Here is a 26,906-nt window from a genome sequence, read left to right as displayed (position 1 = left end):
TTTTCCTTTCATTCCCTAGTTCGTATACTATTTCTTCTAGGAAGACTTCCTAATTCTTCCACATCATCAAGCAGCCATAATGAATGCTTTCCTTGTAACTTGTGTTTCCTACTTTTCAAAGTATATTCAAACACCTGTTGAGGCATCCGTTTTTCTTCCAGACAAGTGGTTCTTCTACTTTCTGGAACTCAGATAACTCAGAGGTATGATGAAAGCTAAGGGCCTTCTACTCATAAAAGTGAAACTGCATACTGGATTTTCCACAGATCCTTTACTAGGATGGTGATTTCTTAAAAGGAGGCCCTGAGTATACTCATCACTTAGCCCAGAAGTGGTAAGCACTAAAACATGTACAGAATGCATATCCATGCTTACTAGAACTAGTACACACAGACGGATAAAACAGCCATGTCTGAACATATTCAGTTTGGATTTTATAGCCCTAAAGTTAAAGGAAACTTAAGATTGGAAAGTAATTCACATGTCTCAGTAAATAATTTAAAAACTAATCTAGTGCTTAATTTTGCACCCCGATACCAATTCTATCTATTGGTGCATAAGGCTTTGCCCTAGTTTATTTTTTTCATCATTTTTAAGAAAAATCAATTTGCTAGGTTGATAGCCACATTATGGTTTGCAGCAATAAAAAGTTTTATAACATGAATAGGTAATTTAAAATTTAAAAACCGTAAGTTCAGTTTTTCACAAAACACATAAAACCTAAATACAGAAAAAAGAGCCCCTTTCAATGCAAACTGCCAAGATGCTTGTTTATTTTTTGTAATAATGCCAAGAGCTAGAGAAAGTGGGGTGAAGTGAACACTACCATGCTCCGCTGGGCTCCTGTATTCCCCCAAAAGAACATATTGTGTGAATTCTGATCATTTGATCACTTTTGTTGAAATCTGTGATTCCAGACAATTCTTCTCAACCCTGCAACCCTTTATCAACCATATGTGTGCTCTGAATGAAATTCAGCTTGAATGTTTTCTCCCGTCTCCACGGTGAGGACCACTGCCTTTGTTTGAATCTGCATGAAGTCTTATGTAGATCGTCCCACAGACGCCCCCTTGTCTGCTATCCTTTCACACTTCTGCAAACCATCTACAAACAATCCTGTAATCTCGCTGGAGTAGCTTTCTTTAAAAAGAAAAGAGCACATTTCTGATTTGTCAAATGACATTGCTCTAGACTACTGAACGGTCCACTGGCTACAGAAAGAAAATAACCTTAGTCTGGTATTCAAGGTGCTCATCTGATTTGGCTCTAACTCTCAGCTCTAGTCAACCTAGCCCAGTCATTGTCTCCTGGATGCTTTTTCTCCAAATATATATAGGGCCCACTCCCTCACCGTCATTCAGGTCTGGGCTGGCTTACTACCTATTTACACTGACTTTCCCTCATCACCCCATGAAAAATGGTACATCTTTCCCATCACTCTCTGTTCTCTTATCCCCCATCTTCTTTTTTCGTTTTAGCACTTATTATGACCTGGCATATTATTTTCTTTTCCACTTCTTTACTGTCTAGCTCTCCTCATTAGAATGCATGTTCCACGGGTGCACAGGCTTCAGCAAACATGTGCTCCTTGCTCTGTCCCCAGCACCCAGAAAAACTGCTTGGCTCATTCGTAACAGACACTCAATAAGCTGTTACTGAATAAATGAATGAACTAGTCTACCTGCATTCTTTTTCTCACAATTATTCCTCAGATGGGAAAATTCTTCTCTTCCCACACTACCTAACACCAATCACATCCATATTTCAACCCCTGGCTCTTCAGGAAGAGGCATTCTTTCTCTGTGTTCCTACCATGCTGAGAGTTTCTCCTAGAGTGTCTCCAAGAGACACTTGTCCCATTTTCACTTATATAACTGGATACAGATGGAAGGGTGGGTGCCTGACGTGCTCCCACGCAGAGCCCCACACTCCAAGAATCTGTCAGCAGTGAAGACCAGTGCTCTTATTTCTCAAACTTCTCAGAACCCAGGGAGCAGAAAGCGAAGGAGAGTGCCATTTACTTGGTTTTCTCAAATCTTTCAAGATGCGCATGAACCAGAACCAAAACCTCTTCCTCACGGGCCACGAGCACCCACCTAGCACAAAATCTTAAGCACTTAGAGAACGGAATTGAACTGAGTCGCTTTTTAAATACTGATAAGGATTCACATCATGAACCACGTCCTCTGGCCTGTGACCAACAGCCAGTGTTTAAAGGAGAGCTGACAGAATCCAGATTGGGGATCAGCTTTAACCCAACAGGTGTTTCTCCAGGTAGTGTTAACTACAGGACTGGATCACAAACCTAACTTCTTCTGTGTTCTAACGAAAAAAAAAACTAGTAAGTGAAATAAATATTTGGTAACTGAGAATGAAGTCAGGAAAGAAAACATGCTTGGTTTGAATTGTATGGCCTTCCAACATTCATACTGCACATTCACTTATGCACTTTAAAACTGTGATAAGTTGGGAATGACATAATTAATTATGAATATGCATCAAGTTAATATTCACTTTAAAATAAAACAGCTTTCCCGTGGCAGACAAACTGCTCCAACTCACTCTGTTGCTTTCACAAAACCCTGGAAGATCTAATTTTATAAATGAGTCCCCTAACAAGTGAACAATTTCACTCAGTGTACTGTTCTCAACCTGGCTCCCCACAGGGTCCCTGATGCACAGAGCACTTAGATTGCATTAATAATCTATAGAATGTGGTTTGATTTTCATGAAATAAAAGAAAATCAAAATAACTACAGGTTTTCCATTAGAAGAAAAAATAAAAAAGCAAATGTGCTCACCTGAAAACACATCAAGTCTCGCAGCCCCTGCATCTCTGAAAACAATATAAAAATATTATTGCTTCAGTTTGATATTGCGCTTTTGAAAATTACATTAATCTGAATTGCTCATGTGACAGATGATCTACTGTCAGATAACAATGGAGAAATCCACTTAAATTTCTTTAAAAACAATTACTAAAATATTCTTCCCTGCATTTGTAGACTAAGATTTATGATCACTCATGATTTGAGAATGCTACAAAGCCTAATACTCAGAAATTTAAAAGAAGAGATAGAATTTAGTGGCAGTTACACAAGAAGCTCAAGTAAATGGATATGAACATTAAAAAAGTTGCTTGGAAAATAATCCAGAAGTCATATAAAGATTTTCTTATATTTTAGAACAAAAAAAATTGCTTATAGGGATTGCGGGCAGGAGGAGAAGGGGACGACAGAGGATGAGATGGCTGGATGGCGTCACCAACTCGATGGGACACGAGTTGGAGTAAACTCTAGGAGTTGGTGATGGACAGGGAGGCCTGGTGTGCTGTGATTCATAGAGTCGCAAAGAGTCGGACATGACTGAGTAACTGAACTGAACTGACTGACTGATCACATTTTAAAAGAATATATGTAATATACATGTTTGTGTCTATTAGAAAAGAAATCAAATGTTAACAGTGGTTTTCTCTAGGTCAGAGTTGACAATCTATGGTCTATGGGCCAAATCTTGACCATAACTATTCTTTGTGAATAACGTTCATGGAACACAATCATGACCACTTATTTACATATTGTTATTTACACATTTGTTTGCATGTTGCCTGCAGCCTGCCTTCACACTGTAATGGGACATTTGAATGGCTTCCACAGAGGACATGTGGTCTGCAAAGGGGAAAATCCTTAATACCTGGCCTTTTACAGAGAAGTAAGTTGTATACACCACCCCCCGGCCCGCCCATGAGGAGGTTACCAGCGCCTTAGCTTTCCCTTAGTTGTCTACAATTCACAGATAATCTTTGTGTATTCTCTTAATTTTTAAACTAAAAACTTTAAAAGGCAAGGAAAAAGAGCCAGAAGGTCCAGATTTCCACATGAAAGCTGTGAGAGAAAGGCAGAAGGTAGTGGGGTCTTAACTGACGAGGAAGTGAGGATGTTGAGGAAAGGGGGAATCTAGAAGGAAACTCAGAACAGTAACAATGGGACTCAGACAGGGAAACCTGTGTCTCCCAAAATTTCTGTAAGTCCCAACCCGAAACTAGCCTAGGTCAATCAGGTAGGTACACTGTCCTCATCATACAAAGCTGGCCCCTTAGCTCAATTCTCTACCCAACTTCTTCTTCTAATGCTTCCTCCACAGAAATTCTGGAGTTACCACGGCCCTTTCTTGGGCATTTTCTATGTGACAAATTCTGAATGCAGTATCCTTAAACCTTTCCACCTAACCCTTACCACAATCCATGACCCACAGGTATCATAATCTCCATTATATAAGCACACATTATACAAGGCACCATGTGTACAATAGTTGCTCAATAAATGCCACGATACTAAAATATTTTTTCATAGAAACAGTTTCTTCACAGAGAAATTTCATGGGGTAAGAAAGCAAAGTCATTCACCTTTATAGCATGTTAAGACATTCACAATAAGCTCTGTACTTAAATCCAGGTACTTTCTCCCTGAACCCCTGTTGTATTAGGAGGGGTCCCCTAAGGATTTTCTTCCTGTCCCATCATGTTTTTTCCTACTCTTTCCACAACATTCTTTTAATACCGTCCAGTTCTAATTTAGACAATAGGAAACCATCAAAATCTTGACTACAATGATATGAAATAGCATCTCAGAGTAACACAGGGACTTTATGAAGACCTCTATAAGATCAGCAGAGGACCCTGAGTAAGTCTGTTAAATAGCTTTATTTGTTGTCAATTACTGGCATCGAGACTTCCCTGTGGCTCAGATGGTAAGGCGTCTGCCTACAATGCGGGAGGCCCAGGTTTGATCCCTGGACGGGGAAGATCCTCTGGAGAAGGAAGTGGCAACCCACTCCAGTACTCTTGCCTGGAAAATCCCATGGGAGGAGCCTGGTAGGCCCCAGTCCCTGCGATTGCAAAGAGCCAGACACGACTGAGCGACTTGACTTCACTTCACTGGCATCTAAGCAGTGGGGACAAACTCCAGTATCCCCTGAAGACAGACAAGTTGAGGAGTTCAGGCTGGCTATGGAGAACCCTGGGAATGGCAAAGCTGAAGACATAGGCACATAGATGTCCCAAGAGCACACCTGCTACATGCCTGATCCTATTGAGTTGGTCTCAAAGTTGCTTCATATAATCTTAGGGAAGAAAAAGCGTGGGATCCAGTTTTGGGGTTTTTTTCACATGGCACTTCATCTTCTCAAACTTTATAAACAATTCCTTCCTCTTATTCTTTATGAATACTGTACAAAGTTTCACTATGAGTCAAACATGAGGCAAGCTAGACTTGGTCAAGGTGCTGCCAGATTACAAGCACTGCTCAAAGAACTGTTCAATGGATCATATTTCTACCACTCCCCTGAGTCTGCAGTCAATCTTTCTTTGCCAGTCACTCTCCATAAACTAGTCCCATTGTTGGATTTCTTCTATACTCTGATGTTACTTGCCCTCCTTTGTTAAAATGAGTAAGTGAAGCAACTTTATAGGCGAAAAGACAGTAGGAAAAATGCACCAGTACATTCTTTCACAGTTACAGGCATCAAGTTGCTGAAAACAGAACTTTAGTAGGACAGAGGGTTAGTGGATACGGGAATACTGCTTCAGAGCTTGAACAAATAGCAGAAACACGGCCTTCCTGTAGAGAGATGAACCACGAACGGTCGTGTGCAGCGGCCGGATCCCTGTTAGCTCTATCTAAGTTGAGTTCACAGCTCTTCTGACCAACCGACTTTATTTTTTTCTTCTTTTCCCTCCTTTTGCTGATGACTATGATTCCATGTGTTCTGCAGAGTTTCACAAAAAGGGGAGGCAGGGACTTTTTACTTGGTGTTGGGCTTTGCTGAGCAGGAAGGGGGTCTTGCTGGCTGTTTAAATGGCTACACCCTATGGCCACAGTCACCTCCCTTCTAAAGCTAAAAATGAGGCGAAATGTAAAACACTGAAATACAGTCATCAACCAGTGGCAGGGAATATATTCACGAAATATAAATAATATATAATATACATTGTGCTGTTGTTCTTAGTTGCTAACTCACCTCCAACTCTTTACAACCTCATGGGCTATAGCCCACCAGGCTCCTCTGTCCGTGGGACTCTCCAGGCAAGAATCTCGGAGTGGGGTGCCATCTCCTCCTCCAGGGGATCTTCCCGACCCTGGGATCAAACCCCCCTCTCCTGCACTGGCAGCAGATCCTTCACCACTGAGCCCCAGGGAAGCCCCGAGCCGTGCTGTTCTTAACTGCTCACTACCGCGTGACTCCTTGTGACCCCACGGACTGCAGCCCACCAGGATCCTCTATCCGTGGGGATTCTCCAGGAAAGAACACTGGAGTGGGCTGCCTTACCCTCCTCCAAGGGATCTTCCCAGCCCAGGGATCAAACCCAGGTCTCCCGCATTGCAGGAGGATCCTTTACCGCCTAAGCCCCCAGGGAAGCCCAATAATACAGGAGTAGGTAGCCTGTCCCTTTTTCAGGAGATCTTCCTGACCCAGGAATTGAACCAGGGTCTCCTGAATTGCAGGTGGATTCCCAGCTGAGCTACCAGGGAAGCCCCATCACATGGTTATTAACACAGAAACAGATGTCCAATTTACTGGCACTTCAAGTCTAATCATAAATACAAACTGAATAAAAATGAATAATTTCTCCCTTCAGCTGTTCTTTCTCCTATCATACCTTGATTTTATAGGAAATCAACTCATGAAGCATTCCAAATGGAGAAAATGACATCATTTTTTCATCTAATATGGCTAGACTCTATTATTGTCACAAAACTCCTTTGAATAACCTTTGTTTACAATAAGCCTTACCTTGCATTGTCCAGCAATTCAGCCAGTGCTCCAAAAAGGAACCTGTGAGTGATGCTAATGAAGAAATAGAGGGAAAATAAAAGTTAAACCAATTCTGTAATCAATGTAAAAGGTTCAAGACACATGCAATGTTTAGTTTGAGGTAGACAATCAATTAAGAAGTTATTCTAGAAATCTCTCAGCACAGTCAAGATTCTGAAGTGCAGGTACTCCATGACAAAGTCAGGGCTAAGGACCCTGTCACCAAAATATCTTATTTACTCCTAATAAAACAAAGACTTGAAGGACCTGACTGTACTGAGAGCAAATTTGGACATTTTAATATTGCTTTATAAGCATTTCAGCTTTCCAGAAAATGTTTCACTAAAACTATATTATTTAAGGCCAAATAATTTCTGGAAAACCTTGACCAAAATCCAGACTCACTGGAAGACCTGAAGATTTCATCTGTGGACAAAGGTATCGGCAGGGTACCCCTGTCTGCACCACTAACCTACATTTTTCTGCGGAATCTTTTCACCTGGGAAAAGCCCACGCCCTAAATAATGTCACAGATGACCAGCATTCACCCTCCCCTGTTCCCCTCCTGACAAGTCCTGGGTACAGAGAGCACTAGACGGCCATCACTGCCGCTCCTTCGAAGGCCGACTGCTTCTCTGCGGGGGGAGTCACACTGCCTCCAGGTTCCCACACGTGCTTCCCACTTCCTGATGTGGGTATTTCAATCGGCAACCTTAACGTAGCATGAAGCGAAGATTCAGTCAGCAGTTTTCTTTTTATATATAGTACACAGGTAGAAGAAGCGAGAGAAGCACATTTATCAGCAAACATCTGCTCATTTGTCTCATATTACATCCTCTGTTTCACTCTAATCTGTGAGTAGTTCAGAAGGGCCATTCACTGGCCTTTTTATGCCACTCCTGCATTAGTAGAGAGAAATTAAGTTTGGCCCTATCTGCCAGATTTGGGATAGTTAGGATGACGGGGAAAGGAATCCTCAGGCTCCTTCTTAATCCAAACAAACCTAAATTGGATAACTAAATTGGATATCTAAATTTGGATAACTAAATTGGAATTTTAAATGGAATTAAATTTTTTAAAAAATTTAAACCTTTAAAAAACCTTAAATTCGCTAGTATTCAGACTTTGTTGATCCCCTCTAGTTTGAAAATATTATCCTCTTATAATAAGAGTGAAAAGCTTGGGTACAAGCTTTAAAAAAAAACAAACTAAAAAAAAAAAAAACTACATGGATTGCAATTTTTGTTTTAATGACACAAAAATTAATAGACTGTCTTACATACAGCTATCATAGAGTGTTCTGTGATTTTTTTTGTCCCTGCAGAGTTGTTATGCATGCTCACTGATTTCATTGTTTGACTTACAAATATCTACCATCGCTTTCAAAATGTTAGTATTTTAACATTTTGATATGTTAAAATATGGTTAGTACTAATACTAACCATCTGTAATTTCCTTCATTTCTCAATAAAGAAATAGCATAGGATGGTCAACAATTAAAAAAAAAACAAACCTGCTAATTTGTACAGGAGAAAGGATCATCTTCAATGTCTCAGCAACTCCAAATACCCCAGACCACAGGACAACGCTGTAGCCAAAAATTTATTTCTTAAAAATGCATACACATATCTATTTTGGGAATGGTGACTGCAGCCATGAAATTAAAAGACGCTTACTCCTTGGAAGGAAAGTTATGACCAACCTAGACAGCATACTAAAAAGCAGAGACATTACTTTGTCAACAAAGGTCCGTCTAGTCAAGGCTATGGTTTTTCCAGTGGTCATGTATGGATGTGAGAGTTGGACTAATAAAGAAAGCTGGGTGCCGAAGAATTGATGCTTTTGAACTGTGGTGTTGGAGAAGACTCTTGAGAGTCCCTTGGACTGCAAGGAGATCCAACCAGTCCAGACTAAAGGAGATCAGTCCTGGGTGTTCATTGGAAGGACTGATGCTGAAGCTGAAACTCCAACATTTTGGCCACCTGATGCGAAGAGCTGACTCACTGGAAGAGACCCTGATACTGAGAAAGATTGAGGGCAGGAGGAGAAGGAGACGACAGAGGATGAGATGGTTGGATGGCATCACCGACTCAATGGACATGGGTTTGGGTGGACTCTGGGAATTGGTGATGGACAGGGAGGCCTGGTGTGCTGCGGTTCATGGGGTCGCAAAGAGTCAGACACGACTGAGTGACCGCACTGAACTGAACTGAAACTATAAACCCATGCTTATGACAGTGGGATCTCTTGACTCTAGTCAGCTTTCAAATTTTTCATTAAAATAAACCCACTAATACAATTGCTGCAAAAAGGTGTCCTTCAATCAAGAGAAATTTAGTACTTAAAAATCTAAAATACAGCAAAAGAAATATGCTTTACATATTTACATATTTCAGTGATATGCTTTACAAAAGCAGTACTTCAAACCATAAGCCTTTCTAAACAATCCTTCAGAGAACTAACTTCAATCATTCTGACCAAAAAAAAAAAGAAAGCCATATAAGCTTCTGTACTATTTCACTCAAGACTTTTACTGACTTCCTGCCATGTGCCAATGTGGGCAGACATGGGCTTTACACTTTCGGGGCTCAAGCTAGTGGGGGATATGAAAAATACACAAGTAAAACATATAAAGATGATAACACAGTGATGCAGAAGTCTGCTGAGGAAGGCAGAGCCTCTCTTCACAGAAGACATGGACTGAATCCTGCAAGATGAGAATTCAGTCCCTTGCAGAGCTAGAGTGGAAACCCTCCAGCAAGAACAGGACGTGCAAAGTCCTTGAAGCAGAAAAGACCAAAGGAGGCCAGTCTGCTCCCGCTGCAGTAAATCTAGGCGATCACATTGAGAAGTGGGATGGTCAGGTCATGGAGCACCTCCTCCTCCACAGTTAGAAGCTCATACTTGGTCCACATGCAACTGGAAACCATCACTGTGCTTTAATAAAGTGACGTATCTGGTGTACGTTTTTAAAAGCTCACTCTGGCAGCTTTCAGAAAACCTGATCATAGGGGAGCAAGAATAGGAAGCAGAGAATCCGGTATAGAGCCTATGTGATATCCAGAAAAGAGATGGCATTAAATACGAAGAGAGACAGATGCATCTGAGACACAAAAGAGAGCATGAAGAGGACTTGAGGATGGACTGGATGTGGGGGTGACACAAAGGAGGAATAAAAAAGTCACTGCTGTTTTACTGAGGCAAGTCTCCATAAAGACAAGTCTCAGTCAAAACTCTTAACTCGAATTACTGTATGATGACCCTTATATGTAGAATCTAAAAAGAAATGATACAAATGAACTTATTCAGAAAAGAGAAACTCACAGACTCAGAAACAAGCTTATGGTTGCCTGGGAGTAGAGGACAGTTAGGGAGTCTGGGATGGATGCACAAACATTGCTACATTTAAAATGATAACCAACAAGAACATACTTCAGAGCACGCGGCAGCCCGGATGGGAGGCGGGTTTGAGGGAGTGGATACAGGTGTATGCATGGCTGAACCCCTTCGCCATTCACCTGTACCTATCACAACATAATTACTCGACTATACCCCATTACAAAATAAAAAGTTTAAAAAAAAATCTTATCCCAGGGACCTGACAGTAACCCAAGTTGTGGCTGATTTTGCCGCTGCTGCTGGGGCAAGCTGCCCTCACTTCTGTTTTTAAGTTACCAGACCACCAACTGATAACGCGGTGGTTTGAGGGAGTTAGTTTGCAGGGGAGGCGGCGGCTAGGGAGCAAAAGAGCTGCAGAAACTAGACAAAAATGAGGCTAAAGAACTTTCTAAGATAAAATGCAGCCTTTGCAGCACTCGTAATTTTTCTCCCACTTACTCAAAATGACTAGAGCTCTTCATCTGTCTTCTGCCTCAGCTAACGCTTAACATTCTGCACCATCCTTCCCAGCTTAAATCATTCTCCATGATAACGAATGCAAATTAGTACAGCCACTATGGAAAACAGTGTGGAGATTTCTTAAAAAGCTGGAAATAGAACTGCCATATGACCCAGCAATCCCACTTCTGGGCATACACACCAAGGAAACCAGATCTGAAAGAGACACGTGCACCCCAATGTTCATCACAGCACTGTTTATAATAGCCAGGACATGGAAGCAACCCAGATGCCCATCAGCAGACGAATGGATGAGGAAGCTGTGGTACATATACACCATGGAATATTACTCAGCCATTAAAAAGAATTCATTTGAATCAGTTCTAATGAGATGGATGAAACTGGAGCCCATTATACAGAGCGAAGTAAGCCAGAAAGATAAAGACCATTACAGTATACTAACACATATATATGGACTTTAGAAAGATGGTAATGATAACCCTATATGCAAAACAGAAAAAGAGACTCAGATGTATAGAACAGACTTGTGGACTCTGGGAGAAGGCGAGGGTGGGATGTTTCAAGAGAACAGCATTGAAACATGTATATTATCTAGGGTGAAACAGATCACCAGCCCAGGTTGGGTGCATGAGACAAGTGCTCGGGGCTGGTGCACTGGGAAGACCCAAAGGGATCGGGTGGAGAGGGAGGTGGGAGGGGGGACCGGGATGGGGAATACATGTAAATCCATGGCTAATTCATTTCAATGTATGACAAAAACTACTGTAATGATGTAAAGTAATTAGCCTCCAACTAATAAAAATAAATGGAAAAAAAAAAAGTAAGTGCCTGCTGAATACTGCCTGGGCGTTTTCTTTTGTGGTCTGTAAGAAGGACACCGTTTGTCCCAAGCAGCAAGGCCTGGCTTCCTCACGCTTCCATTTCTGTTGCTTCAGTTCTGCGACATTCTATCAGTCAGGACTTTTGGTAAACCCAAATTACTGAAAAGGTTCCCCAGAAGCTACCTAGCGCTCACTGCTAGGCTTTGCTGTGCTCCAAATAACATGAGTAAAACGCCGCCATTTGCCTCTGCCCTGTGAATATTCGAAATAACCCCTTACAGGGTATTCAGAAAGGATACTGGCCTGACAGAATAAAGCGTCCTAGTAAGAACTAGCATGTGAGATCCCTGTCTTCAAAGAGGTTACACTTTCAGGAAGACTCGGGAGGCAACAGAAGCTGGAATCAAACACAAATTGCGCTCTGGCTTGAGTCGTCAGGCGTGTCCCACTCTCCGAGACCCCACGGACTGGAGTCCGCCAGGCTCCTCTGGCCGTGGGGTTCTCCAGGCAAGAGCACTGGAGTGGGCAGCCACTGCTCTCTGGAGGGCAACTGTGATCTTTAAAATGTCAGCGTGCTCGGCAGAGAAACGACTGCAGATAGGCCAAGTTGGTAGAACCAGGCTTCTGCTGACCTACAATTAGGAGTTTCGTTTAGTGATGAATGTGGGGCCTTCCTACCGCTGGGTATTCAATGAAGAGCACCACAGGCGTTCAGCCTGATGTAGAATATACATCTTCATCACTTTTTCGTTGCTTTAAAAAAAATATAGATATACATTTTAAATAAATAAATCCATAAATCAATGATACCAAGTTCCTTTTTTTCTTTAAAGAGCACTTGGCTAGGAGATGGGCAAAAGTCCTGTCCGTTGTGTGGAAAGCCTCCCCACCGACCCGGCTACACGGGGGCACTCACGAGTTGGCGTGGATGTAATCCAGGTGCAGCTGGGCGCGGAGCAGCGCAGGATACCTGTCGCCCATGTCCTGGGACGCGGCCCGCGCGACCCTCGCAGCCCGAGCCCGGGGCCCCGCGGCGTTCGGCGCAGCGCCACGCCCACGCCCAGCCCACGCCCACGCCCACGCCCACGCACCCCGCCGCCCAGCCCACGGCCAGCCCACGCCAGCACCAGACCAGCAGCCGCCGGCCACCCCCGCCACCAGCGCGCCACGCCACGCCGGCACGCCACGCGAGCAGCGCCCCCAGCCCAGCGTGCCCAGCCCACGCCGCACACCCAGCGCGACGCAGCGGCCCACGCCCCAGGCCCCCACGCCGCCAGCCCACCGCGCCACCAGCCGCAGCACCAGCCCCCCAGCAGCCGCCCCCCAGCGCCACAGCGACCCCGCCCCACGCCGCGCCAGCACAGCCCGCCAGCCGCCAGCCCGCCCAGGGCCCGCCCACCTGCCCACACCCCCACCAGCGTGCCGCCCAGCACTGCCCGCAGCCACCGCAGCCCGCAGCGACCAGCATGTACCAGTCCGCAGCCTGGCGGAGGCCAGCCGCGTACCTACGCCCAGCCGACCGCCCACGCGACGCCACAGGCGCTGCATGCCAGCGCCGCGCCCACAGCCCAGCCCGCGCCACCGCGACCAGGCGCGGCCCACGCGACGCCCAGGCCACGCCCACGCCCAGGCCGTGCCCACGCCCAGCCCGCGCCCACGCCCACGCCCACGCCGCGCCCACGCCCAGGCCGCGCCCACGCCGACGCCCAGGCCACGCCCACGCCCAGGCCGCGCCCACGCCCAGCCCGCGCCCACGCCGACGCCCAGGCCACGCCCACGCCCACGCCCAGGCCGCGCCCACGCCGACGCCCAGGCCGCGCCCACGCCCACGCCCGCCCACGCCCAGGCCGCGCCCACGCCCACGCCCAGGCCACGCCCACGCCCACGCCCAGGCCGCGCCCACGCCCAGACCGCGCCCACGCCGACGCCCAGGCCGCGCACACGCCCACGCCGCGCCCACGCCCACGCCCAGGCCGCGCCCACGCCCAGGCCACGCCCACGCCGCGCCCGCGCCCACGCCCAGGCCGCGCCCACGCCCAGGCCGCGCCCACGCCCAGGCCACGCCCACGCCCAGGCCGCGCCCACGCCCAGGCCGCGCCCACACCGACGCGCGCGCGGGCTCCCGGGGCTACGAGCACGGGCTCCCCCTGGCGGCCGCGCCTCGAAGCTCACCCTGCGCGGGGCGTCTCCCAGACGCCAGGCGAGCGTCCGGCAAGGCAAGCCCGTTGCGCATCTTGGATCCACCGTGAGAGGCTCAGAGGCTGAGCTAGACGCCTCTTCCCGAACTGAGGCTTAGGTGACCTTCCTAAACACTCGTTCTCTGTTATTCTCCAGCTGGAAAATAGAGCCCCAGGCGGGGGCTGTAATTCGATCGGAAATGATCGCGCCCAGAGACACACGAAACCACGCCGGACGGGAAGAATGTGTGGCGACGTCGGTGCCCGAGCAGGACGGGCGGCCGAGAACAAGGCGGCTTCCCTTCCTCAGAGCTGAAGGCGCTGTCTTCTCACCCAGCACTCGACCTACGTCACTTGGGTTGTGTCTTCTTCGCTTGAAGGAAAGGAAGAAGAAAAGAGATCCGCCAGAGAGAAAGGAAAGAACTAAAAGCCATCAGAACAGAATGCTGAGCCTTGGGTCCCCAGGGAACCGTTCTCACCTGTCAGCTGACGTTCAACTCAGCTATTTGACGTGCTGGCCGGGGCTTGAAGAACAGACGTTCCGTATTGTTCCAAAAGACAGAACTGGGAAAGTGGAAGGTGGAAAGAGAGAGGTTGGGGACAGATATAAGGCAGGGCTGTGTATGCCAGCTGTCCAAAAGGGGCCCCAAAACCAAGTTACCAATACCCAAGCGGAAACAGGATTTCTCAGTGATGTCTTATGGAAAGGTCCTGCTGCAATGAGAAATTAATAGAACTGGTTGGCCTCTAATTGCTCAAACACATTTATTCTAAGGCAATATGACTTGCAAATAAGGTAGTTCAATAGTACTAGGCAGGTGTTTTATATGAGACTTTTAAAATCAGAAACAAGCATCTTTGGGATAAGAAAGTTGAACTAGATGTGTTGGTGATTTACAGGCATTACACAAGCAATGAGACTCACAAAAAAGAAAAAACAATAACTTTGGGGTGCTCACTCTACTTCTAGAGAAAGAAGTTTATCAGTTACTACATATAAGACTCAATAGAGGAAGCAAGAATTTGAATGGCAACCCAAGGACACATGATGCTCCACTTTAATTTGAAAACTGGAAGTAAATATAAACATTTCAAGTAATCTTCCTGATTGCATTTTTGTTTTAACAGTGGCTATGAGGGTGTTTTGATAGCAAAATTCTCTTTACTAAGCAATGTGAGCTGTCTTTCCAATTTTTCCTTTCATAGAACTTCAGTGAAATATGACATTTTATTTTCATTTTATGGGTATGAAAAGCTTGACGAGCCTCTTCTGGATTTATTTTACTACCCCAATTTCCAGCTGCTACCTCAAAGCAATTTGCTATTGGGAGGGCACCAGAACCACAAGCCTGTAATTAGTAAAGGGCTGTGATACCTAATTTCTGTCAGAGGGAAGGGTGTGATTATCACAGAAGCACTCCTTCTAATAATCTGAGCAGAGCCCTGCTCCAGTGAGTGGGCAGTCCTAAGGCACTAGACAGGAGTTGGCCCGGATGACAGGCACACAGGGGACCTGCTCGATGGTGCTGAAAAAGGGTCCTGAGGAAGCTGTGTGTGTGTGTGTGCGCAGTCAGTCCTGTCTGACTCTAAGACCCCATGGGCTGTAGCCCGCCAGGCTCCTCTGTCCATGAGATTTGGACCTCTGTCCTGGCAAGAATGCTGCAGCGGGCTGCCATTTCCTCCTCCAGGGGATCTTCCTGGCTGTACACGATCCGCCAAAAGCCTTTTCCCCATTTCAACTCTGCTTCACCACCCTGCTGCCTTGGAGGCTATTCCTGTTCCTCTTGAAGGTATACTTTTGGAATTGCCTCTCTTTGTCACGTCCCTCAGCCCTGCCTCAAGATTCATTTTAACATCATTTCATGATAAAATAAATACCAGGGGACCAGCAGAAAGGGGAGATCTTAAATGAGAACAGCACCTGCTAATGTTATGGTTGATCCTGATGTTAAGGACAGTCAATCTGGGATAACTAAACATTTCAACTTTGCAACGTTCATGTACTAGACACAAACAATGAATCAGATCTTTCAGACTCCACTTTCTCCCTATCACTTAAATGGTTGTGTATGAACCAACATTTAATTACATGAACATGTTTAAACTCAAGACAAAGTTTATAAACATTAAAAAAAAATGCTTGTACCTATCAACCATGCACACTGTTATGCCATCTCCAAAGAACTATGAGAAATAAGCTTAGCATATGATGATAAACAGAGAGAGCAAATGCTATTTAGGTGATACTATTTAAAGAGGCTAATGACCCTCAACTGATACTAGTGAAATGTCTCTGGAAGCAATTTACACCCTTCTTGCTCGTTTTCTTGCTTTTGTGTGAACATAATCAGTGTATTTTCATCTCTTCCAGTCTATTCCATGTTAGATAGTGGTGGAGTTTTCATTACAGAAATTCTGTTATCCATATAATTGACCACCTTTATATTCCAGATATTCAGCACAGTGATAAGCACCTCTGGAAATGGTGGCAAATATGAGGCCCAAAGCATGCCCAAAGAATAATGACGGTATTAAATGAGTTAGAAAATACGGTATTCACTCTGGGTTGGCTAACCCACTAGCCTTTTTCCCAATTTTCCTCTTTCTATTCTCAAAGCTGAAAATATGCTTTTCTAGACTCCCGTGTAGCAAGGGTGGCCATCTGACTCAGTACTCATAAATAAGATAAAAGCAGACCATGTGTTGAGTGGTTTCTAGAAAACCACTAGATAAAAGGCACAGGCGGGGCTGCTTCTACCTTTCTTTCCTGTTTCTGCCTTAAGTACAGGCACAACACCAGAATTTGTATTGTCATTTGCATCCATGAAGGGGAGTTCAAGAGAACTGTATGAAGCAGTCCCAAGCATTCTTGAATTACTAAACCAAAGCCAGAAGTCACTCACCTCCAGTTTTTTCATTATGAAATAAAACTTAATCTTTATTAGTTTAAGTAATTATAATAGGATTTTCCTTTAGTTGTAGCCAAAACTATTCCTGATAGAAAGAGAGACATAGATTAATGCTAGAAAGCACCAGACGCATAACTTCTTTCCATCAATGGGCAGATTATCTATTACAAGCTGTTATTTATGTCTTTTCGTGCCAGAAGTAGTAAATGTGAGTTGAGAAGAAGACACTTGCCGGAGCCATTAGAACGAAGAGGTAGAAAGGGGGGATGTGTGTGTGTGTGTGCAGAATGTTGTAACTAGAAGTGTTAGATTGAACCACAGAAAGAGACAGTGTTGGCCAGACAAGCAAGGAGAACGTTAAAGAGAAGCTGGAGTGTCAGTGTGAGATTTATGTTTAGTGTGATGTATAATTTGGAGCTGTTATTGGCTCAGGTATTGAATCACTTCTTTGGTGAGAGCCAACTCCATGGTGGGCTCCAAGAATATATAAGCAAAAATACCTTGTTTCTTCCTTCAAGGTGCTACAGTTTAATACAGGCAGAGTGTATCAGATTTCAATGCAGGAAAAAGAAACCATTCCAGGTACACCAGACACCAAGGAATATAATAAAGGGAAATAGATATTGACAGAACCCATGGAGCAGATAGAAGGGCCTGGATCAGGGGCCCACCACAGGATAGCTGAGTTCAACCTCGCGCCATGAAGCAGAACAGAGGGCAGCAGTCTCCTGATGCCTCTGATACAAGTGTCTCCAGCTCCCCACGAGGGCGGTTTCCACATACAGGAATGCTAAGGCTGGCCGGGGCCTCTGTGCACCCTCATCTCATGGCCTGCAGGATAGCAGCAAGACAAATACACTCTGCCTGTATTAAACTGTAGCACCTTGAAGGAAGAAACAAGGTATTTTTGCTTATATATTCTTGGAGCCCACCATGGAGTTGGCTCTCACCAAAGAAGTGATTCAATACCTGAGCCAATAACAGCTCCAAATTATACATCACACTAAACATAAATCTCACACTGACACTCCAGCTTTTCACATGCAGAATCTAAGAATATGTTCTAGTTTTGTAATCTCTCTAACTGGAGACATTAGAGAGAAGGTATATGATGACTAAGGGAGACAGTGCACAGTTCCCACCACGCTGATGAACTTTTAAAGCCTCTATTGTGCAGTAAGGTGTTACTGGTCCTCTGAGAGAAGCTCGGACTGCAGGGAGGGAGGTGGGTTAGGGAAGATTTCAAAGAAGTGGTGGGACTTGAACAGTGTTTTGAAAGATGATCTTGCATCTGCTAGATGAACAGAATCAGGATCGCCATGCTAGCTAGAGTGCTCAGTTGAAAAGGGGAAAAGCGTGAGGCTGTGCAGACATTCATAAACAGCTCACCGTGTCTGGAGTGTGGGGTGCAAGCTCTAAGAAGCCTGGGGAGGAAGAGGGAGTCAGACCATGGTGGACTCTGCGTTTGCACTAAAGAATTTGGAATGGCTCCTATGGGGGTGGGAAGCCAGAGTCGGGCCTTCAGCAATGGAGTGCTATGAGTGAACCTGTGGTTCATAAGGATCACTCTGGAAGCATGTGAATACTAGGTTGGAGGAGCTCAAGCCTAGAAGAAGGAAGGCCAGTTAGCAGGGTATTGCAACCGCAAGTGAGGAATAACATCCCGAGCTGGGGAGAATTTGATGTTATGGAGAAAAGAAATGGACTGGTTGCCCTGGTGGCTCAGATAGCTATAAAGGTCATCTCTGGGAGATTTGCAACAAAGTGGAGAGGAAACCACGGAGGTGAGAGATGAGGACTAGAGAGAAAGAGATGAATATGAAAGGTCTTGATTAGGAAAATGTGGAAATTGAATTTCTAAGGTCACGAGATACTAGCAAATGCAGGGAGAAAATACAAATTTGGTTGGCTTAACTTGGTTCTTCAGGGGTTGAGTGAAGCAGGGGGAAAAAAGGGCAAGTTCCTCCGTGGTTTTAAGGTTGAAGTCCTGGGGGGATGGTCTTCCTCCTGCTGGCATTAGGTAAGTCACCCAAAATTACCAGTTGGAAAGGCAGAAGAGAATAAGTTCATGTTTGTGATGTTAGGATTTCGCGTGACACAGCATATCCAAGCAGAGGACTGTCTGTGCATTTTAAATAAATTTGTGTTTTTTCTGTCTTAAATGGAGGTAGTTAACAACAGGTTATCATTTTTCAATAAAATATAATTTTGTGTTATGAAGGATGTTAGTGAAATTATTGAGGTTTGTGTGCCTCTCAAGTCAGAGGTGAGGAGCTCATGGGACTGGAAGAAACTGGTTAAAGGCACCAGAAAAAAGGAACACACGTAGAGAAATGTGACTTTTTCTGAACATGAGTTAATACTGTCAAAACTGATCCAAAAAAACTGCAAATAAATTTTCTGTATTGAACCCCCATTTAAACGTGGATGTCTAATGTCTGAATTGAGACTATATATCAACTCAATAGGTTGCCAAGAATTATACACTAGCCTCACCCTGAAAAAACAAGACAGTGTTTTCTAGAATTGTATTTCCTGGGATTTGTTCATAGAAAATGGAAGGGGAAATAACGTATCCAGATCCATCTCAAACTTGTTCTGCCTTCTTTCAACAAAACTGGTCTTAACTACAGAACAAAACTAAAGTTGCAGACACAGAAAACAGACTAACAGTCACCAGGGTAAAAGTGAGGGGGAGAGATTAGCAGGCTGGGGCTGACATACGCACACTAACATATATAAAATGGTTAGTAAGAGCCTGCTTCGGAGCACAGAGAACTCTACGCCATGCTCTGGGATGGCCTATGTGGAAAGAGAATCTAAAGAAGAGTGGGTACATGTATGTGTATGATGATCCATTTTGCCCTACAAAACAAACACAGCATTGTAAATCAACTACACCCCCGTAAAAATTAACAAGAGAGAAAGAAATCCCTGCCAATAGCCAAATGTAGTGCACTGTTAGAATGCAAAGTGATGACACCACACACACTGATCTCTGAGACACTCTGGAATAAAAGCCTTTAAAAGTTCAAAGGTAGGAAAACACTTCACGTATGTAAGTAAGACTTGGACCCTGACCTCTGGGATCCCAGCACTTAACAGATGTGCAATGAATCACTGACAATTTCAGAAGTAGGCACATGTTTCCTGCTGTGGCAAAAAAGAACCGACTCTTAAAGTTTCTTGTCGAACTCAAATTGCAGGCCTTTGAAATGGAACAAATTAGCCCCTATGGTCTCCAGCAGACAATTTTCAGCCTGGGGACCTTCCTTACCTGTAATTGTATTATCTTCCCCTCATATCATACCACAGTTACATCCAGAAAATGCCTGGCATATTTCAGATACTTAAGCTTTTGTTTCTAATGTAAAATGTGCTATTTTTACTATTATTATATCTCTCCCATATCAAATTGCCAGGCTTCTGTTATTTGAGGTAAGCTCAAAGAATATCGTAATGATAAAAAGAAGTTTTTAAGAGCAGGGACAACTTTTGTCTATAATCAAAGCTGCACAACAGTTTTATAATAGTTTTTGGTTTTATTTCTTTTTCTGTTGAACTTCAGTTATCTTTGTTCTGCCATAAATACAAAAACAAAGTAATGTAAAAAAATGCAACATGTAAAAGAAGTGAGCCTCTCACCAGCCTAACGCTCTACCATCTTGTTATTTGTAGCCTGAAATTTCCTCGACAAGGTGTGAAACCTTTCATTTCGCAGATACTGCTGGGGAAAATAAAAGGGTGTGGTGGAGAAGAATTACTGAATGTGGGCCGAATACAGAAGCAGCTCGTCTCGGGGTGCGCTATTCAAACACTGATGCCATCCTGCTCTTCTGGTTCAGAGGTACTCACCAGGCACCCCTCCCTTGGATGGGGACTGGAGCTTTGTCCAAAAGGGGCCCCTTGCTCCCTTCACCCCAGGAACATGGTTTAATGCGGGAGCACCTTCCTGGGTGTGGCGACTGCTACCACGTAAAGGTATTGGAAAATTTTCTATCAACAAAAAATGCCAAAGTGTGCACATGGGGATAGAGAGTGGACAGCGTCTCTCAACTTTCCAAGTTCCATACCCTTTCCCCTCAAATCATCCAGTCTGGGTGTGGCACAAAGAGACTGGGGGTAGGAAATGAGCCGTTTGTTTACAGCCTGAATCCTTTTCGCGGTGGCTTCCTGACTTTCGGTCAGTTTCTGTAACATGCTTCTCTCAGTCTCTCTTTCTTTAGGGGTTGTCTCTTTCTGATTAATTTTCTCACCTGTTCCTCCGCATTTCCAAAAGAAGCGCTTTACCCTCTGATCACTAACCACCAAACTGGCCGACTGGGTTGCTGTCTCCATTCAAAACATCACTTCCTGCCAAAGCTACTCACCTCGTCTTTTAAGGGACTCCCATCATGAGGTAGTCTCTCACGGATGAAAAGTCATATTTGCCATAGATATCACCATAAAGCCATAAAGTGGTATTTCCTTTCTTCTTCTTCTTTTTCAGTTACTAAGTAACGTCTAACTCTTTGTGACCCCTTGGACTGTAGCACTCCAGGCTTCCCTGTCCTTCACTATCACCCAGAGTTTGCTAAAAATTCATGTCCATAGAGTCAGTGATGCTATCTATATCTAACTCTTATAGATAAAAATACCCATAATACCAGAGGTGATGAGTAATTATTATTATCAAATTTCTACTGGTGGGATCTTCTCCCACAAGAGGCATGCCTTCAAATGCTGAGGAATTCAAGGGAGTGGGTGCATTAGACTTGCCTGGTTTTATGAAATATTGCCTCACTTTATTTAATAAGTTAGAGACTCAAAAGTTCCTTCAAAAGCTAGGTGCATGATATAATAGTATACAGTTAGACATTTACCTGCCCCTTCTCTGTCAGTCTCTCCTAGAGCACAAACATATCCCAACCTCTGTCATAGTCTTGTCTTCATAATCTATCAAGCAGACCATAAATATCTTTAATAATCTTAGTCTGAGTCCTAATGCTTATTCTTTCTGCGTTTGGAGTTTCTCCGTTTTTCTCATCCTTCTTTGCAAGACCACCTCACTGTTCCTATCCTCACTTAAAGTTCTATTCTTTCTGGCATCATAATTCTCATCTAGAGTAACCAGAGGATTATTAATCCTGAGCAGAGTCTGATGATGACAGTGGAGAATAAGACAACTCTCTGACCTAAAGGGTACTGGGGCATTGAAACAGGCTGAGATCCTATAGCCATTATCCCTCTATTAAAAGTTAAACCTCTCTTCCTTTTAGCAACCCTCTGCATGGGGATAATCACAATTTCAAGAGCCTTGGAACCTAAAGTAAAATTTAATTTTTTTAGTTCCAAAATATAATATTCTCAAGATTCCTTGAGAATGATATTACAGTGAATAACAAAAAAAGTGACTATAATAATGTACTTAATGCCTATTATATGACCAGGAATAAACCAAATAATCTGGTTTTAGTGCGTATAAGAAATCTGTGAATTTTATTTGCATAACTTCCTAAAAATGAAACCAATGCTTTGGTGGTATGAAGGCCTCTTCCCAAGCTCCCTAACTCTCCCCCATTTATACCTGACCTGATACCCTGTTTCCGTGGAAAAGAAATGTGCCCATCAACATGGTTGGTGGCCAACCTTCGTGGGAACGGGAACTAAAATTCCACATTAGCCTCCGCATGCTGACCCAGAGATATAAATCACTCAACAATTTAAAGATTCCTGGGATGGAAACTGAGTCAGGAAAGACAGTGAGGGAAACCTGTGAGAGGTTTATCTCCCTTAAACGTCTCTTCTACCGAAGAGTGAAAAGCAATTTCACCGTGCCAGATGTCACCAGCTGACAGAGCCGTGTGGGTCTCTTCTTCCATCTGTTTTCTGTCAACTTTCCAAATACTCTTTCCTACTCCTTGTGGACAAGCAAGAGTTGGGAGAGGCAGGGCTGCCCGCGTTTGAAGGGTTTCTCCTTGCTAACTTGTTCTGGGGTGAATTGCAAACCGCCCTCCCATTCACACGTATTCATAAGGCCCAGTACTGAACGTGACCGTATTTGGAAATAAGGCCTTTGAGGGGTGATTAAGTTAGAATGGGAATAGCGGGGAGCGCTCCCGTTCTGTCTGACTGGCGCCCTTGTAAGGAGAGGAGATGGCCAGACACCGGGCAAGTGTGGAGGCACAGAGGAAAAGTCCTGTGCAGAGGCGCAGGGGGGAGGCCAGAGAAGACCGAAAGGGGGCCCTCGGAGGAGCCGAAGCTGCCAACGCCTTCATCGTGGACTTCCAGCCTCCAGTGCATTGAGAAATAAATGTCTATTGCTCCTGCCACCCATTCTGAGGTATTCGCTACGGCAACTCCAGCAAATTAGTGCCCCCTGGTTCTTGTTCAGTCGCTCGGTCGTGACCGACTCTTTCGCGACCCTGTGGCCTGTAGCCCGCCAGATTCTCCGTCCACGGGACTGCCCAGGCAGGAAGACTGGGGCGGGTCGCCGTTTCTGTCTCCGTGGGGTCTTCCCAAGCCAGGGATCCAGACCCACATCTCTTGCATTGGCAGGCGGACTCTTTACTGTTGAGCGACCGGGGAAAGTAAAAGAATTAGCCGCTCAGTCGTGTCTGACTCTGCAACCCCGTGGACTGTAGCCTGCCAGGCTTCTCTGTCCGTGGAGCTCTCCAGCAAGAACACTGGAGTGGGTTCTCATTCCCTTCTCCAGCAACAGTTAATGGGAAGCAGCTTCTGCCGCTCTTACCCAGCCACGGCACCAGCCACTGTGCTCCTTTTGAACGCTTGTCCCTCCAGCCAAGGACTCGAGATTCTCTGGTTAATGCTCCCCACCCACGGCACTTTCAAATGTCCTCACCCATAACCTTCTCCAGTGTCGTAACGCCCCCATCTTTTCCTCAAGGAACAAGGCATTACAAGCAGTAAGTTAAATCCTTTAGAGCTCCTCCCTTCCTGGGGAGTCCATCTGGTTGTTTTTATAGAGGAGACGGAAGCACACGCACTCTGGCTGAGTCAGTCACCCTGGAAAGGGCTCCATTATAGGTCGCAGCAGAAAAACAGCATCATAAAGTGATAGAACAGCCCTTACGCCAAATCTGCACTAGATTATTGAGTTTATCTTCTGAGATTACCAGAACCACGGGAACAGATTGCTTCCCTATGGAACTAATACTAATGCCCACAGAGCCACCTGCAGAGAAAAATCTGGCCCCATTCACTTCTGCAGTGATTCTTGAAAAATGCTTTCTTTGCTTTTGGTTTAGTGGAGCATGGAAGACTTAGCAAATGACAGACTGTGTTTTGATAGTGAGCCAACTGGGCAAGATCCCTTGATAGTTTTGTGCTCTGTAAACTAGCTAGCACATTGCTGATGCTCAATAAATGTCACATATTATCAACTATCAATTATTCAGTGTATAATGAGGAAGATGACTTGGCATGCATTACCTCAAAGCTTAATCAAAAACTGTGTGATTCCAACACCATATCATAAAACAGATTGGCATTTTTACTTAAACTGCTAGACTGTCTACATTTCTATTAGTGATACATCTTTAAAATTACTCCAAGTATTTGTTTATAGTGACAACCAACAGAAATCCCTGAAATTACTGAACATCAATAACAGAGAATTGCGTTAGTAGGTCAGTACAATATTCCTAATGTTTTGTGATAGCCTCAAATGTGTTGTCTCCATTCCAGCACCTTGATCTGCACCCATTTTCTTTCCTTTCCTGGAATTTTCTTCCTCCATCAGCTGGATTCGTCCTCATGAAAAAATCCAACCGGCCTCACTGGGAAACTTTCCCTGAAATGATCTTCTCCCACACAAGAAACAACGTTTGATACATCTTCCTAACTCTAGTACTCAGAACAGTGTATATGGAATGTGTTCAAAATAGACTGATTCTGAAAAGTGCCTGGATCATAGGATAGGCTCAGTAAATAGCTGAGTGAAGGAATACCTGAAGGATAAATCTGTAAATTCCCCACTGTCTTCACACCGCTCTGTGGCCAGTGTCAAGATTTGGGGAAAGAAGAAGAAAGCCTTGCACAGTAGAGGCAGCCTAGCTCTCAAGAGGACAGTGAGCCCTGATTGTGGGGCTCTCCCCTCCTCTCCAAACCAGGATCGGTTCAGTCTTCCAAAGACCCTGAACCACCCACATCTGGTAAAAGATAAGGCTACTAGGCAACTACTTAATTTTACTAAACCACATTAAACCTAAGGCATCTCAAGCTGTAGCAAGTTTTAAAATTCGTAGCAGTCACATTGAAAATGAATACAAAACCAGAATACTTTTCTCCCACATTGTGGCTAATTTCTCCAAGTGAACCCAACCCCTACAATTAATATATGGTGGGAGAGCCATGTATGCCTCCATGTCTTGACAACAGCATTGAAAAGTCAACAGTTAAAATGGTAAGAGGAATATACTGTACTCAAGTGGAGGGGGAAGGTTAAAGGAAAACTATACTTTTTATTTGCCTTCAACAGGGCTTCGTTTTATTCATAAACTGAGAAAACTAAAAAACAAAGGCTCCAGCTTCCAAGGCAAGATAATATTCTACCTAAGTAATTAAAAAATGGTTTCTGCATTCTACCAACTGAGTCTGAATCTGACATCTTGTGCTTCATTAAACTACTTAATGCCTGTAGGACAGACCACAGAAGCTCTCATTCATTCTTAGGATACAGATGCTGTGACATTCTCTGCCTGAATGTAAAATAAAACTGTAAACTGTGATGGGCTATTCCCTTAGTCCTAGGAGGGAAATAGTACCTCTAAGAGGTTTCACCTGATAATAATGACATGTAATTATTATGACATGTCCTCTATCTTATAATATAAGCTATACCAAACCCATTAGCAGCCCAATCAGTGTAAAACTGACTCCTTTACTAGGTACTGTGGTAAAATTTTGTTCTCAGGTAGTAACTCTTTGAGAATCTCAAATAACTTCACAAACGCAAGTGCTGTCAGCAGCTTATTTTCAGTAGGTTGGATGCCACGGCAGGCTTAGTGCAGTGGTTATGAGGAAGAGTATTCTCTCCTCCTTCAACACGTGGGCTAACCCTCCACCTTTTCCTGATGCTGATGATGTCACTGAATTATATAAGCTGCACTATGCCCTCCCTACGAACACTGCATTCTCCAAAGCTTTGCAGTTTGTTGTATCTGATTGCATTGGCAGCATGACTCAAGCAGAAATTAAAGTCAGCTTGCTCTTTGCTAGAATAAAGTCTTCTTTCTTTTCTTTTTTTTTATTAAAAAAAAAAAAACCTGTATAGTATTAGATCTGATTTCACACTTTTTCCTTCTAACATGTGTATTACATTGATATGAAAAAGACCAAGGGAGGTTACCAGGTCTATCAGACCACATTAAAGTAATAATTTCTGAAAATAAAGCATCAAAGTTGTAAACAGACTCCACTGATGAGTTTCATTAGTTCATGTCGCTTGAGTTTTCTATTTTTTCAAATACAGATATTCAAATTTCATTTCAAAGAAAGTTTCATGTCTCTATAATTAAGATCACCAATTTTTATGGGTCTGACTTTTTTTCATAGATCGTAAGAAGAGAAAAGTTATAGGGAACACTGTTTAAGCTTAACATAAAAACAGAACTGCTGTATTTTCCTTGTGTTTTTTTGTTTCTTTTGTTTTGTTTTGCTGCAGTAGGATAAGTCTGTATGTTGATAGAAGAATGCAGGAAAATGCTGACTCAGTTTAATGCCATTAAGTTTAATTTGAATTGGTTGATTCAATTAAATCCAACAATGTTTACTGGGGGCTGCTATATGAGGCTGCTGTATGAAAGGTCCCGTGCCTGGTGGGTGCCGAAGGCATACACATAGAAGCAAGATGCAGCCCCGGTCTTCAGGCAGCATGACCTACTCCGGAGCACGGAAATGTGCACACAGAACCATAATGCAGGGAAGCATGACCTAAGTCCTGCTCCCACCCTCCTCATTTTAGGTCCTGGAAGTTGAGCAATAAAAGGAAGAGAAGAGAGGAAGGTGAATCTCTCCTGTGGTTCTGCAAACTTTCAATAAACAAGAAAGTACATAGTTGGCTGTTAAGAGTAAATTGTATAATAATGAATTTATTCACTTAACTGTTAATCATACCACTGAAGAAGGGAATTGTTTGAAAAATAAAAATGAAAAAAGGGTTCTGATTTTATCATTGTATTAAATGATATATAGTTTGTTTGCTTTGTTGGAAACAAACAAATTTACCATACAATTAAACCACTCCTTTTTCTTTAATTAAAGTTTTTATTTTTAGATCTGTAGAATTATTTGCACTTGTAAGAGTGCCATACAGAGATCCTGGGTAC

The 26,906-nt window shown here is 44.0% G+C and overlaps 1 protein-coding gene across 1 annotated transcript in view; it reads right to left on the bottom strand.

Annotated features, from left to right (window-relative positions):
• The window catches only part of MORC1 (MORC family CW-type zinc finger 1), a 179,755-nt gene that overhangs the window by 142,984 nt on the left and 9,865 nt on the right, over positions 1 to 26,906 (bottom strand). Inside the window, exons 2-3 of the mRNA XM_070454923.1 lie at positions 6,793 to 6,846; positions 2,802 to 2,836 (exon numbers count right to left, since the gene is read on the bottom strand). The gene's annotated coding sequence lies outside the window, so the exon portion shown is untranslated. The remainder of the gene's footprint in view (positions 1 to 2,801; positions 2,837 to 6,792; positions 6,847 to 26,906) is intronic.

Source organism: Odocoileus virginianus, chromosome 25, assembly GCF_023699985.2.
Source record: "Odocoileus virginianus isolate 20LAN1187 ecotype Illinois chromosome 25, Ovbor_1.2, whole genome shotgun sequence".
Taxonomy (NCBI): domain Eukaryota; kingdom Metazoa; phylum Chordata; class Mammalia; order Artiodactyla; family Cervidae; genus Odocoileus; species Odocoileus virginianus.
The sequence above is the reverse complement of the archived record's forward strand: the minus strand, read 5'-3'. Positions and strand labels throughout refer to the sequence as shown.